At 38.0% G+C, this 15,829-nt stretch overlaps 1 protein-coding gene across 2 annotated transcripts in view; it reads left to right on the top strand.

Annotated features, from left to right (window-relative positions):
* Nucleotides 1-15,829, top strand: part of kdm5c (lysine (K)-specific demethylase 5C) — a 119,191-nt gene that overhangs the window by 1,567 nt on the left and 101,795 nt on the right. The gene's annotated exons all lie outside the window — the stretch shown is intronic.

Here is a 15,829-nt window from a genome sequence, read left to right as displayed (position 1 = left end):
TTATGCCAAGGAGGATTCAAAAAATATAGCTGATAATGCTTTTTCAAACCTTTTGAGTTGTCATCATATTCATTATAATGCAGCTGTGAAATACTTGTATGGTTGTGGTGAATGTGAGAAGCATACAGGGGACAGCATAGTAAGTCTATTGTTTGGTTATCAACTTGTCACATACTACAATTAAACATTTAAAGGACTAACTGACCACCCTTTGCACATATAGTTATTCTCCCTATTTATTTTGAACACAAGTTTGAACACAATGCCTGCCAGCTCTGAAAAAATATTAGTCATTATTGTGCTGTCTTGGCTCCACAATTATTTTTGCCTAGTATCGCCCAGTATGTTTGACAGTCAAGTTATACCTTCTCTGGCTTGATCGTTTACGGCAAGAGTTCCCAAACTTTTTTCGGCCGCAGACCCCTTTACCAAAAACTTTTAAAACCGTTGGCCCCCTAGTTATTTACTTGACTTACTCAAATTAATACATTTGTACAGTACTTGATATTAAATATTTCACTGGATATCAAACCTTTCATTTTATTCACTTGTAAATAATGATTGAAAAAGATAAAAGGACTACGGAATATGGCATTATCTTGTGCAACGTTTAATATCAAAACCTGCACTAACGAAAATGAAAGTGTTTTTTTTACATTTTTGACATTTATGAAATAAATATGTGAATTCAAAATAAGTACAAATAGTCCAAGCTGTACTGTCTGCATTTGTTTTTTGGTTCAGTCATATTATTATTATCTGAAGAAATAAAAAGTTTTATTAACAAACAATTTCAATAGCCCCTGTGATTAAAAAAAACAAAAAAAAAACAAAGTATGTACAGGCAGTCCCCAGGTTATGTACGAAATAGGGATTGTAGGTTTGCACTTAAGTTGAATTTTGAATGTAAGCCGGAACAGGTGCATTATTTTAATAATTGCTATTGTTGACCGAGTATAACCAAGAGCTCTGCCAAGCATGATGGAGTTGCACCTCTTTCTGACCTTTTTATTTCTACTTTATTTTTAATGGTGATGGTTTTTCTCTTCTTTACTATATCACCAGCACTTGCATCAGAATTGTGTTTCAGAGATATTCTTGAAGGGTGAAGACAAAAGGTTAAGATGAGTTCTTCTGTACAGCACTGTCCACGCTATCACAGCAGGAAGGCACCAATCGTCAACATGTCTGATGTATAGGGTGGTCCAGATCTAATTATGCAATTTTCATTACGCTGTAACTTATTCAGTTTATTACATAGAAAATCACCTGAAAAATCCTGGACCATCGTGAAGTGTGCGAACTGACGACACGAAGAATTGTCTTTGCGCCGAACTGGAATCGTCCTTGCATAAATCAGTCATCCAGACGATCTGGATCTGCATAATTCGATCTAGACCACCCTATACTGACGAGACAACTTCCTGCTATGTGCGTAACAGTACAAACCGGCTTTCTATTGAGAATGAATGGGGGCAGCGAGGGGCAGTTTAATCACCAGCCCACCTCACACTACAGTATGCTGCCTGCAGTGTCCACCACCCTCATTCAACACGCAGCTATCCGAGGCACACTACAATGCAACCCCCCATCGCTCTGTTCACCCTCGGTGGCCTCTGTTCAGCCACAACCGGGTCTCCGCTTGCAGCATTACCAGCCGCCTACTGAGAATGAACAGGCAGCCGTGTGTGGTGGGCGGGCAGTGAAACCGCTTGCCACCGGGAGCCGCCCGAGGGACGCAGCGAAATCGCCCCCTTCCAGCCTCCTTGCAGCGTCCCCAGGCTGAAGATGACAGAGTGGCAGTTGGATGTCCGTAACCTGAGGACAACCTGTACTTGCTTGAAACAGAAGATTTTTGTTCAAACTCAAATAAATAAACCATATGCTCTGATTTTCTTTTTCGTAGTACTGCTCCTCAACAAATAATTACATTCAAAGTTCAAATCACAAATAAGTACATGTCGCATCAAACGAACCAATTTATAGTGTTTTATGAAAGCATGACCGTATAAGACTGGTAGATTTTGCTAATATCGAATATCCGTCGTCTTGTCCAACCACGAGCAAGTGCGAACATGCAACAGTTTTTCACGTTCGCACTTGCTTTGATACGTTCGATAAGATATAGACATAGACATGTTTGTGCTAAGTATATTTTCATGCATTCTTATGTGTGACTCTTTTAATGACACATTTTACCTTTTCATTCGCAAGTTTGGTATGTAATGTCTTTTTATCCAAAAAGTGTTTATTTGAATTATTTTATTTCTTATTTAGGTACCTATTGGAATCATAGATATTTTGAAGTAACAAATAAATAGCAGTAGTAAGGGGGTCTGTTTTTGCTGTCGTTGACCCCCAAATTTTTTTATTGAAACTATCGACCACTTTGGGAACTCTTGGTTTACGGTGTGATCAAGGTTAACTTTCTTTTATACGTTTCTTAATTTTTCCTCTCGTGTTCTTTGCAGGATAATTTTTGTTTCTGCTAATGAGGGTTAACAAATGACCACCTATGCTAAGCTGTGAGGAGTTACGCATATACATTATAAAAAAATTAAGTAATATTTACATTAATATAGTTTTGTATTCCAGTTTTGTAAGACCTGAATTGCACCAGCTCCCATGTCATCATTCAATTTTGTACTTCTCAGATGTACCACAATTGCACAGTTTATTCTGTTTGTTTGATACCTTCATCTCTCTATCCTGACATGATGGTAATTTAATTCAATTACACAGAGGCTATCCCTGAAATACAGGTTAAAATACAGGTTACTAGACAGGACCCAGCTGAGTATTGGAAGTTGGGTTTTGCCCAAGCATACGTTTCTAAACCTGGCCAATATAGTCACCTTTGGACCCAACATGCTTTTCTTTTAAATGGGGCAACAGATTTCAGTACCTGGTTACAGAAAATGTTGCATGTATTGAAAAGGTGGGCAAGATCCATGCAGACAGAGAGCAGGTTGTGATTAGAGCTCAGTCTGGAACTTTGAGGAAACAGCTGCAACCGGTGTGTTATGCTGTCACCCTGGTTCTATCAAAATGGTATTGGTTGCTTTCACTTAGTTCACTTATTAGTGGCCATCTTTTTATGCTGATGTTAGAAGTTGCCGTCAGGTGTCTGGTCATTAAAAGAAATTGATATCTTGATGGGAATTGATAGTGACACACCATATGGAGTCTAAATCCATCCATCCAGTTTCCAACCCGTTGAATCCGAACACAGGGTCACGGGGATCTGCTGGAGCCAATCCCAGCCAACACAGGGCACAAGGCAGGAACCAATCCCTGGGCAGGGTGCCAACCGTGGAGTCTAAATATCATTATTAATATGGTGTTACTTTTCATTTAACTACATATAGGGTTGAAGAGTTTTAGCATTGATTTTATAAAGAATCACAATCATCAGGGATAACCTTTTTTTTTTCTTCATACCCTCTGCACATGTTATATTTATTCACTGATACTTTAAGTATTGAGAAATAGATCCTGCTTAAAATCAATATGAATGTATTCAAACATCCAAATATTAACAATGCCACATTATTAAGGAAATAGTAACATTATTCAAGATTCCTTCATTTATAAATTCACATTTCCAAAAACATTTAAATTTGTTTTTAAATCAATACATTTTCAAATCGTTTGTCAGCAAGTTACTTTTTTTTCCACATATTCTGTGTTGAGAATTCTGTTTGAATCATTTCATGCAAGAAACATTAGCTAGCACGTAACACTTCGTAAAATGTAGCGTTTAATGGACAAGTCAAATTAATTCAGTTATGAAATGTTATAAAATGCTGACAGATTACTCATTTAATTCTTATTCTTTTGTTTCTGTCTGCTCTTGTGAAAATAAAAGTTTTCATTTGAAAATCAATCTGTTTCAGAAGTCCTTTAAATACGGTCTTTATTTTATTGTTCTCAAGGAATCCAATATTAGTGATCAGACAATTACTAATGCCTGGGGCTCCTACAAAATTAACCATAGAGCAGTACTTAACCTTAAATGTAGTAATACAGTCTTAATTAGAGGCTGCATCCCATACCATTGGAGTATTGTTTTTAGCACTGAAATATGTTGTTAGAGTAGTACCAAGTGCACCTGCTGTGCTATGTATTACATATTTCATCACTAGAAAACTCTGATTTGTGCATTGTGAGCTGAGTCATGCAAGCATCTTGCCAAAGTAATAACTTTGAAACACTGACATTTAAGTATTATTTTGTAACAATCATTGAACAGATGATATTGTCACTGTTTTTCACTGGCCTTAGGTATGAATGCGACCACTTGATTTGCAAGTTGTCTGGAGTTCCGATTGTTAGCTTGTAGTTGGTACTGACTGTGTAAAGATTAGTCACTCTCCTAACATAGACATGAGTTTTCCTCCCACATTCCAAATACATGAAAACCCAAAATTATATTTGTATGGGTGAGTGTGAGTGAGTGGACGGACGTGCCCTGTAATAACAAAGTTCCCAATCCAAGGATATTTCTGCTTTGCATCCATTGGTGACATGATAGACATCAGCTTCTCCTGACCCTGACATGAAAGTCTCTGTACTCTCGACATGTGGTGATAACCATATACAGTCATAAATTTATAAATTGGAAAAGCAGTTAAGAAAATGGATAGTTGGATGAGTGGATAAATGGAGTGATAACTATAGCCTCATAGATTAAATTTGTAGGACAAATGCAAGTACTTCATTCCCTAATCAGTACTGTGTAAGGTGTTTATTAGCCAATGATCTATCTTGCTATCATTTCTAATCCCCTCATTCAATTGCATGTCACTGCAAATTAAATCATCTGCAGCCTATTAATCACATCATTGCTCTTTCAAAGCATTATGAAATCATGTATTTTTACTTTTGGGCCCCCGCCATAATGGGATAAAATTGGTAATAAAACGGGATAAACTGGAAATAAAAGTATTTATTTATTCTTGAAAGTGCAGCACAAGGATTTCCAGCTTTCTGCTCAATCCCCGCTGCACCATAGCAGGAAGAGAAATGTGATCCTGGTTCATGTGTAACTTTAATGATCAGCAAAAGCAAATAAATAAGTAGAACAATCCTTTTTTCACAGTGAACTAATAATAATAAGCAGATGAAACCTTTGCTATAACCCTGCTTTTAATTTTTATTTTTGAAATAGAGGCCGCTCACAAGGCTTGTTTGTAGGAGACTACTGCCAAGTGAAATAAAGTTATGAATACTATTTTATAAGCGGTGAATATGTTTTGCAGAAACATGCCTGAGCATTAACAGTGTTAATTATTAAGTAAATCAAGTGCATGTTTAATGGAAATCCATCATCTTTTAAAAGTATTTTTTAAAAATGGAGCCCTGTGCAATGTATACAAAGTACATATACTACATCCACACTTACATAGAGCAAATTCAGAGTTGCCTATCGGAAATAATTTACTGATTTTCAGCGTTGCATTATGTACAACCTTGTCAGTGAGAGAATTCCATGATTGATGTAACTTCACTAAAACATAATATATTTTATGAGGAAAACTAAAAACCAAACAAAAATCATCTTCCAAGTTCTTAAAGTTTTCATCTTATCAGCAGGGTTTTTCTTTCCTCATTATTAGCACCCTGCAGGTATTTAACATGCCATCTACTGAAAGAAATGTGTAAAGCAAGAACAACCAAGAAACTTTGCAAATGAAAATGAAGTATTTATTACCTTGTTTATTTTGACAAATGCACTCAATTGAACAGTTGTGGTAATGGGTGGCTGATTCACAATACAGTGGAACCTCAGTTTGCGAGCATAATTTGTTCCGGAAACATACTCGCAGTCCAAAGCACTCGTATATCAAAGTGAATTTCCCCATAAGAAATAATGGAAACTCAGATGATTCGTTCCACAAATTCAAAACTATTCATATAAAAATGATTAATACAAAATATAAAGTAAAAATACATAAAACAAATTAACCTGCACTTTACTTTTAAAAAGAATCATAGCTGGTGTGAGTCAGTTTCTAAACTCTAATAACCGCGCTGTTGCTGTTTCAAGCTGAATAAAGCTGCTGTTGTTAAAGTACTGAGACTCAGCTTCGTGTTTTGGGGCGCAAGATGGGGACTCACACTTCACAGCACACATGTTTGCGCGCACACAGTCACAATGCTGTAGTAAACAGTATACGCTCGTACGGATGTTGACTATATGAGTGAGGCACACAGACTCAGACGGAGAATAGGAGACGATTGCCCTCGAGAAGAGAGAGAGAGAGACACACACACACGAGAGAGAAAAACCATCAGCTCAGTTGTGATCACGCTCAGCGGACAAAGTGTATCCATACTACTCGTATTGCAAGACATTGCTCGTTTTATCAAGTCAAAATTTATTAAAAAATTTAGCTTGTCCTGCAAAACACTCGTAAACCAAGTTACTCGCAAACCGAGGTTCCACTGTATTTGTAAATATTACAAAAATCTGAAATACTCCTCTGGTCAGTGGGTCCAGTATTTGATTACATGTATCATTACTTATTATTAACTATTGTTCACACATATTCTTTGAATTGGATGGCTCTTTGCCTCCCCATTGTACTTTTTAAACACTATCATTTAGCAGCAGTTTAAACCATAGTTGAATTGTTTAGGGCCTCCTTTATAACACTGCCAATCACAAACTTTGGGTGATGTGTCTAGTGCCATTAGTACCCTTATACATTTTTGTGCTTGTTGTAAATTCCTCTTTAATTTGTCCATAAATGATAATTCATTATCCTCAAAGAAAACTGTCTGATAAATTTAAGATTTGCCTTTTGTTTGTTTTAATGAAATCAGTTTTCAGTATTTTTATACTTGTTAAAAAATTGCCATTGACGTTCAGGAACTCATTGTTGTATTGTGGTAACATAGTACCTATCCAACACTGGTACTCAACAAATGATAACACTGTTACTTCAGTATTGATGCCCGCTTGTAGACCTCAGTACTGGTACTGAAGCAAAGTTCACCTGTTGTGCCTCTAATTTGCGATCCTCATTGCCTTGCTGCAAGCTGCCATTTGAAGTCTAAAGCCTACAGAAGGGAAGGGTATGGTTTAAGGGGATTGTCCCACAATGAGCCTGCTCCCAGACAGTACTGACAAAATTCCATCCCATGTCCATCTGCTCCCTCCCACATTCTCACTCCTGACTGTATTCCCATTTTCCCCTTAAAAGGCACTTGAGTCAGGATCATAGTGTAGTTGGATTAAAGGAGAATCACACATATATGAGTAAATCTGTTTGACTTGTGTTTTTGTTTGTAATGTAATTAGAGTTGATCTGTTGATATAGTTTTCAAAAAATACTAAATAGAGTAACCAGACATTCTTTTTCTTTGATAATGTCTTCTTTTTGAAAATTGAAACAGTATGTAAGAGCCCTTTGCCAGTTATTTAGATCATGTTAAGTTGATAGAAGTATTTTCTTAGTTATGTCAAATTTTTTTGTCTATAAATTAGTGCGTCTTATATGGGCGGTTCTTATAACCCCCAGAAGCTTAATTGAAATGGAATATTCTAACTATCTCTTGTCCCTCTGATTGCAGATTTGTCTCAGTTAGTGACCTGCCTGGCATGGTGGGTTCATGGTTTCAAACCGTGCACATGCTCAGTGGTATGTGCAGAGCCATACATTTAGAGCTTACTGAATGTGAAGTAAAGCATAGAGAAATACCGTATTTTTCACTCCTTAAGACGCATCTGACCATTAGATGCACCTAGGTTTAGAGGAGGAAAATGAGAAAAAAAAATAATCTGAACCAAATGTTGTACTAATATATTTAATATAGCAGAATAATATTTCAACCAATTAAAGTCAACAGCACTATTAAGAACCATTATGTCTGTCATTAACAAATGAGCAGAGACTTTAAGGTTCAAGCACTCTTCTAGTTTTCTGGAAATCCCAAGAACTCCTCATCACTAGTGTCAGAATTTATGAAGCTCATTTGCTCATAATCACTTTGCAGGAGCACGTACCTATCACACGGCATAACCTGTCCAAAGCCACCGGGAACAAAGCACATTTGGACCAATGCTCCATGAAGTGATATCGCCAGTCTAGTCCCATCTCTATTTGTAATGCCACAAAGCCCTTCATCTTGTCTTTTGTTATGGGTTTCCACTTTGAAAAACGAGAATGCGGTGCAAGCTCAGCTGGCGATTCAAAAAATTGCTCTGCATACCTGTTTGTCTCATCTGACCGTAGCTGAAAGGCAGCCTCATGAAAGAGCAGCCTGAAGTAGTCCAGAGGCTGGTAATCTGTCGAGTCCAACAGCAAGCCATGCCGTCTTGTGAAGTCCGGTAGCCAGTTTGGCTCCCATGGATCAATGTCTGGGTAGTTTTCCCACTCGAACCTTGCCGCTGGTGCATCGGCTGTGCACATGTGCTCAGTTGGGGTGGCATCGGCTGGTGTCTGATCAGCTGATGACAGTTTTTCACTCTCTTCCTCGATCTCCTGATCACTCTAAACAAAATTAGATTCTGAAAAATCAGAGTCCGACTCAGAGTCCGTTCCCTCGTGAGATGTCGATGCCATCTTGCCTTTGTTTACATTTTGTAACTCCCGTACACGCGAGGATTAGATGCCGAGTCAATGAGTCTAACATTCCACCAACCAGAGCGGGAATGCCTGTAACGTAACGGTGAGTATTGTCGCCTTCTACCCCTGGATGTCGACTTTTGTCAGGTAATACACATCATGGTCTGTGACACAATATTCACATATACAGACCTTGCCACCCTTATTTTGGGAGTGCGCCTTGTGGAGCGAAAAATATGGTAACTCAACCTTAATTATAGAAATAATTGAAGTTTAACAAGAAGAAACATTTTATCTTTTTTTGCCTTTTATTCTACGTGTGTAACAACCTTTCTTTATTCTTGTGTGGACTGTCTGCTTTGAAATTTCACTAAACCTTTCTCAAATTAACTTTTTTGGGTTGAGAGATTTCTTTTGGTACACGTTTGGCTCATACTCGGTCCTACCTTACTCACCAGCAGCTACACAGTAGTTTGGCTGATATTTATAAAATCTCAATAATTGCCTGTAGCCAAGTTTCCATCTAGTTTTTTGCGACGTTTTGTTAACGACAAACAGAATATACGTAAAAAAAATGTGCAAAATTTGCTGTCTCCATCCTGTTTCCATCCAACTGGCTTTTTATCGATTAAAATGGTGTGCGTGATGACGTCATCCCCCCCGAAACGAACTGTCGCATAAGTTTTGTTGTATCGCGAAAAAAAATCTGCCCTTGAGCCGTTTCCATACATAATTTTGTGTATGTCGCAAATTATCTACCTTTTGTTTTCCACGTTACACCCCCTCTACTAAACAAAGAAATGGAGAGATTATTCAGGCAGTTTTTTGAAATTTGCCAGCTTACTGTTATTTCAGTTTCACAAATAATTGGAATTGTACATAATATCCGAAGACGACAGCAGAATGAAGTAGTTGCTTGTCCGATAGTCCTTGAGCTTGAAGAAAGTACCCCAGTGCGACGAAACCCACGGGTATGGGAGAGACGATGGAATAAGACCTTCTGGGAGGAGGTGGTGGAGAGACACTTCACAGAAAATCTCTGGCTGCAACATTTTAGAATGACACGGCCGACATTTGAGATGTTGTGTGGATTCATCAGTCCTGATGTTGGGCTCATCACAGGTTGCCATCGACCACCGGTTCCAGCCCAAAAGCGGATTGCCATCGCCCTTTACAAGCTGGCAACCTGAGCCGAGTAGTTGGAGAAACTTTCAGGGTTAGTAAAACTACCGTCCATCGATGTGTATATGCTGTGTGCACCGCTATTAAAGAAAAATTAATGCGGCGTTATATCAGACTTCCGACTGTAGCGGAGACCAATGAAATTGCATACCGCAATTCCTTGGTGCATCTTGTGCCACAGATTTACGGTGCTGGATGGCACGCATGTGCCTATTCTTCCCCCGACAGAAGGCTACCGCGATTACATTAATCGCAAAGGATGGCCATCTATTGTTCTCCAGGCCCTTATTGATGACAGGTGCATGATACGAGACATTTGCGTTGGCACTCCTAGAAGTGCCCATGATGCAGCTGTGTTTGCAGCATCGGATCTGTACAGGTGAGCCTACCTTTCAACATCCCTTCTCAGTGCGATAACAACTGAATTAGTACTGTAACCTGCTTCCCTTAAGGTTTTTAATTAAAACTGAAATTTGAATTAATACAAAATAACGACGTTTAATAAAAAAAAAACTAAGGTTAATATTAATGAGAGAATTACTCATATATGCTAAAACATCTGCCATTTAATAATAAGAAAAAAATGTTTAGGTAATGAAACACACAGTTTATTAATATTTTGACTGGCACAGTAAATTACCTTTGTGGTTTTTGTATTATTTAGACATCCTGAGAGACACCCCCAGGCTACAGTTGATGTGGAGGGAGTTCAGGTACACCTTTTAGAGACCCAGCCTATCCACTACTGCATTGGCTCATCACGAGAAATAACGAGTCTCTTCATCAGACCATGTGAACCGCTCCGCTATTCTCGTTTTGATTGCACGTGATGAAAATGTATCATGTGACACATTTATTTGCGTTAAAGCCCTTTTTTTTCTGACAAAAAGTGTTTCCAATGTAGTTTTTGCGACATCTGAAGTATCGATATGGAATTTATGCGCTAAAGTTAAACGGAAAAATATTATATCGACATGTACAACATTTTATCGATAATTAGCATTTCCATCAGCTAAAATTTGAAGCGCTAAATATTTTTTCGCAAAAACTCCTTGGATGGAAACCTGGTTTGTGATTTTATGTAGATCATTACTTAGACTGTGTAAACAAACAGCTGACCTTTAGACAAAATCTGATCTATGCATCACATGTTTTGTGGTACATATTAGTTGCGTGCAGCGCAGGGTTTATTTGAAGAAAAAAAAAAAATACACAAGGCAGTTTGATTAAAGTGACATCTTGTCGGACAGGACAGAGCTATGTGTCTAATCAACACCAATGTAAAAGAACAAAGGGTTCCCAAGAAATGAAAGTACACATTTGCAAACAAGTACAGTAATATTACTTTCAAGACAAATGTGCGATCAGTAGAGCAGGCTGTGTGATGTAAACTTCATGTTTGCTCTGAAGAACACACAACTGCCTTAAAGGAAGAGCATTCATGGCCGACTACTTGGTGACACTTGCTTTATTATATTTTCAAAAGTTCTAGTAAAGCAGACCATTTTTAAAACTGATGAGGACTTCTAGGTTAGCATGCATGTACTGTATTCATTTCTACTTTAGATGTTGTCAGTTTTTTTTTTTTTTTATAAAGCAGATTTTCCCCCCCGATTGGTCACGATTATTTCATGCCTGTGACCTGTGGTTGCACATCCTGTTTTGGGCTCCAGTGCATGTCTTACCTCATCTCCTCACGTCTGTCCACCTATGCATGTCACCCTGATGTCTCTGTATTAACATGATTAAAGTAATAATCAAATTAAAATAACAACCAGTGAAACATATGAATTTGAAAATAATCAGATGTTTTTTTATATTAGTGTGACCATCACAATAAAAAAGAAATGCATTAAACAATACAAACTAAAGTGCACATAGTCTTTAAACAAAAAAAGTGCATTTAAATTAACCAAAAATGGCCTCTGGTGTGTCTTAAAAGTCCAAAAGTTTAAATAAAGCTTCAATTCAAATAAAATAAAACAATAATGTACAGTTTATAAAAGATTCAGTTCATATATTCCTGATTGCAGTGCAGGAACGTGAGCATTTCAATGTGCTCTGATGTGAGGCTGGCTCTCTTCTTTGAGACAATGTTCCCAGCTGCTGAGAAGAGACACTCAGAGGGAGTAGAGGTAGCAGGAATACATAAGAATGATTTTGCAGACAAAGATGCTTTAATCATCACACTCTGAAAGACACATCATGTACTATATTATGCCAAAATAAAAAAAATAACGGACTAAAATATGTAACAAGATAATTACTGCCAGCACACTGGCGCTGAGTATATTTGGAAAAGTACATTTGTTGAACGCAGCAACCAGCTAGAGTCAGTTTCCAGTACAATTTGGAAGCACAGCGAAGCTGAGTATATGCGGCGACATTTTCTATATTCGGTGACGTACTTTCATTGAACTCCACAACCGACTAAAGTTGTTTCTCAGTGCGATTTGCCAGCACACCAGAGCTGATTAGTCAGTGCCATATATTCGTTGAGCAGCCAGCTCATGAGCACTGCCAACCCCGGCAGAACTGCAGCAACACTGTCTCTGGGATTCAGCCCCTGCACTAGATGAGCCTGCAGTCAACAGCGTTTACCCCGTGTGTATGCATGCAGTGAGTTCAAGCGCAGTTGGCTCAGTGATATACTGAATTTAATCAATGACTTCAGTTGCATATTGAACATATAGTAAAAGATTGTTGCAGTAGGGTTTTTTTTTATTATAGTTTTTACAGTTCATTTGCAGTGTGTAAAATGATCAGTGTTTCAGTAATTGTGATGCTCTTTGCATGAAAAAAAGTGTTCCGTTAAAATTTCACATTTTCTTTGTGAATTGTGATGTTTACTTAAAAAGTATTTGGCGTCCAGGGATGCATTAACCCCCAAGTATTTGTCGATTTAAGGGTTAACTATCATTGTCGAAACCTTGATATACACATTATAGTACAAACATCAACGTTAACACGTGACACTAACTTTACTCGCTAAAACTTACCTCTTGAAAGATTGCGGCATCAAAGGTCCAGGATGCTTGCGTTGGTTGGACTGTGTGCGTCCTTACAAACAATAACAAACAATACTGCACCCAGACATTCATGTAGTGCATTGCAGTTACAAAAACCAATGTGGTTCTTTGTGACTGGAGCCTCTATTGAAGGTTCTGTTTATGATGCGTCGACAATAAAAAATCCGCATCGACGGTTTTTTGTAGTAGACATCGTCGATTACGTCGCCTAATCGTTGCAGTCCTATCGAAGGCACGTGTCAAGTTTTTACGAAATGTTGCCACTTTTTAAAAAACAAAATCTGTCCACCCTTATAAATAGATGCTACTTTAGCATGCATACTGCAAAGTCAATCATTTGAATATGAGCAAGTCATGCACACACCTGAAAGTTGTGAGCAGATCTCAATACAGCAGACCATACCACTAACCTTGAAAATACAAAGGTAAATGGGTACAGATACATAGTAAAGAGCATTCCAACCAGTAATCACTATCATGCACATGCCCTAAAAGCTGCTGTGTATATACACCACTATGCCTGCAATGATTCATTAGAAGCCTCAGTTTAAATAAAAGAAAGAAACTCAGTGTAGCAGACACGTTCACATTATCCTTTCTTCTTTTCTGATTGATTGTTTGCAACTTTTTTCACTAAAGCCATGTTGAATATAGGATCGATGATAAATTATATTAGAATAACTTTACATGTAACCTATTTTTTAAGAATTTTCTCAGACATTCATGATCGCTGTGACTGCCCGTTCAGCACAATAGGAATAAAGTCTACTCCCCCACGTCCACACACTACTATTAAATTTTATTCTCAGGCTGCCAAAAAAAAAAAACTGGAACTGTTGGAACTCCATCAAATGAAGAGCTGAGTACATGTTCTTTCAGATCGATTCTTTACTTCGAGTGGTAGAAGTAGCAAACTGCTGGTACATGTACCATTTTAAAAACTGGGTTTTTTAGTACCTTTTGCATGCCAGTATATTGTGCGAACCTAGTGAGTACAGATTTAATGTTTCTTGATTTAATGATTCTCCTGTGGTGATGGCTATTTGGAAGAATAGTTTTTGTAAATCCTAAGGATAAGTGTACCTGCAGAAAGTGTGTTATACACATGCAAACTAAAAAAAGCAAACTAGCTTTGGCGGATGTAATGGCTTGTTGGTAAAGTAACTGGCTGAACCCTTAGTGTTTCATTCATTCATTAAAATGGCAATGATGATGTTATAACGGCACATTTTTAACCACAAAAAAACATGTGTCAGGTGATAGTTGCCAGTCGCTCAGATGCTGGTGACTTGCATCTTTCTCAGGCCAGTAGAATGTAGAGGAGAGACGCTATAATTCAGTTCATAAACTTGTACTCTCAGTTGCGGAGACAGCCATATACTCTTGAATACAGCTGGCGGGGTTTTGATGCATCAAGATGGAGCTGCTCTACCAGCCATTGATTCTGCAGTATTTTTGTATATGTATCAGGTAGACTAGTATTCTTCATATATGGTGTGTTTGAGGTGACTTCACATATGCATATTTACACAGTGATTGTTACTTATAAAGGGTAAATTGCATAGAAAATGTGTGTACACCAGGCTTTATAAATCTGATTTTTGTGTCATTCATATTTCCCTGTCTTTTTTTGGCACACACATTTTCATTCTTGAATCCACACAGTTTTATAAATGAGGCCCTAGATGTTTGAGTTCTGTTATTTTAGGACTTGGTGAAGAGTAGAAGATTGCTATGTTCTGAAGTTTAAATTCAAAAAAATTGAAAAGTTGTATATATACTTTTCCAAATGGTAGTCTGTTTTACTGGTAGGTCTTAGGTTTAATGCAGTCTCTACTTTCAGTAATTTCTTAGAAAGGAAAGAGTGCAGGGTGGCGCAGTGGGTAGCGCTACCTCGCAGTTAGGAGACCCGAGTTCGCTTCCCGGGTTATCTCTGAATGGACTTTGCGTGTTCTCCCCGTGTCAGCGTGGGTTTCCTCCAGGTGCTCCACTTACCTCCCACGGTCCAAAGACATGCAGGTTAGGTGCTTTGGCGATCCTAAATTGTCCCTGGTGTGTGCTTGGTGTGCGTGTGTGTGTGAGCGCATCCTCCGGTGGGTTGGCGCCCTGCCTGGGGTTTGTTTCCTGCCTTGCTCCCTGTGTTGGCTTGGATTGGCTCCAGCAGACCCTCTTGACTCTGTAGTTAGGATATAGCGGGTTGGATGATGGATGGATGGAAAGAGTGCATAAAACTCATATTTTTGTTTTCAACTGAATTTCATTTAGTTTTAATCCAGCAACCTTCATTTTTATAAATTTATGAATGAAACATAGTTTTGATTTGCATGAATATGCAGCAGCAGAGTCATTTGTATAGTGGTGTAGTTGTGTAATAACCTATTGTGTAGTCACAGGTAAGCTGCTATCCTTTTAGCTGAGTGGCAGAACCTGCCACTTGTAATTCCCAGCACCCTAATTGCGTCCTTCTGGGAACATTGATGAATGGAGTCTTGACTATATGAGTGATTCAGAGGAGGAGGCAGCATTCCTCAGAGAGTCACCATTTGTACTGTATCTTTATCAAAAAACTATTGGATGTTTAAGCATAAGGTCAGCGTACTGTACTTATTCAGTATAATTACTTGTTTTGTGATTTAAAGTACAATAATATTGCTTTACTGCCATTTTATAAAGAAGTATAAATTTGTATTTTTTTTTTTTTATAAATCTAGTAGCATTACTTTATTATGAAAAAAAAATCCTGTGGAATGAATGACTAGGAGGCGATACGTGATCTTCACGTTAAGATCATGAAAGACAAATAAAAGAACTGCGAGACAAAAGAGAATGGGCAAAAAAAAAATCAATTTAAAGGGAAGCCGCACACACAGATACAGGTGTCTCAGTACATATAAAGCGTATAAAGGACAATACGTTATAAATGAAACGTCGACAAATGAAAGATTGCACTAGCGAAAAAATAAAGGAAATTAATCATCAGGACCAGGTGTAATTGGAAAAAAAATAGGACAAAGTGAGGTCAGAAATAAATGGAAAAGAGCAGAA

This window comes from Polypterus senegalus, chromosome 13, assembly GCF_016835505.1.
Source record: "Polypterus senegalus isolate Bchr_013 chromosome 13, ASM1683550v1, whole genome shotgun sequence".
In the NCBI taxonomy this organism is placed as follows: domain Eukaryota; kingdom Metazoa; phylum Chordata; class Cladistia; order Polypteriformes; family Polypteridae; genus Polypterus; species Polypterus senegalus.
This window is presented reverse-complemented; position numbering and strand designations above follow the sequence as displayed.